This window comes from Bison bison, unplaced genomic scaffold, assembly GCF_000754665.1.
Source record: "Bison bison bison isolate TAMUID 2011002044 unplaced genomic scaffold, Bison_UMD1.0 scf7180017864453, whole genome shotgun sequence".
Classification (NCBI taxonomy): Eukaryota; Metazoa; Chordata; class Mammalia; order Artiodactyla; family Bovidae; genus Bison; species Bison bison.
Genome location: NW_011495015.1, coordinates 72,185 through 72,737, shown reverse-complemented (window position 1 = coordinate 72,737; position 553 = coordinate 72,185). Strand labels below are relative to the sequence as shown.

The window sequence follows — 553 nt, the reverse complement described above, 5'->3', positions numbered from 1 at the left end:
AGTCCACAGGCACAGTTTTGACCCTAGCGTAGAGGGTGGAAAGCAGGAACGAGAGACACTGGGGTGGAAATCGGGGGCGGGGGAAGGATGAACCAAATGAGTTGACTCCCCAACCACCCCATACCAAAGTCCAGCCAACAGACACTATCACTGAAGCGTTTCTCAAAAACATGTATGGGCTGTCGCGCTCCTCCAGAGGCTGACCGAGCACAGCCCTCTCGAGGGAGGTCTGGCCGAACTTCCAAGTGCGGCGGAATGGAGCGACCCGCGAGGCAGCGAGAAGCAGGACGCCGCGCGCTTCCGAGGCAAGTCCGAGCTCGGGGGCTCCCGGCCCCTCCCGACCGGCGTCCTAGGAAGGGCAAGCCAAAGGCTGGAAAACCGCCCCACGGACAGGGTTAGCAGGACACCGGCCCACTGCGAAGGGCGGGGTGACCTCTGTCCGCCCAGGGGCGCTCGCGCCGCGCACCACGCTAAGGAGGCCCCGCCGACCGCCCCTCCCCCAGAGGCCTCGACCCCCGTTACCTCAGGACCTGAGCCCGGAGGAGCCGCTCGG

General features: G+C 65.6%; 1 protein-coding gene across 1 annotated transcript in view; it reads right to left on the bottom strand.

The window, feature by feature from the left end:
* Positions 1 to 553, bottom strand: part of FAM210A (family with sequence similarity 210, member A) — a 13,185-nt gene extending 12,632 nt beyond the window's left edge. The window contains exon 1 of the mRNA XM_010859033.1: positions 523 to 553. The gene's annotated coding sequence lies outside the window, so the exon portion shown is untranslated. The remainder of the gene's footprint in view (positions 1 to 522) is intronic.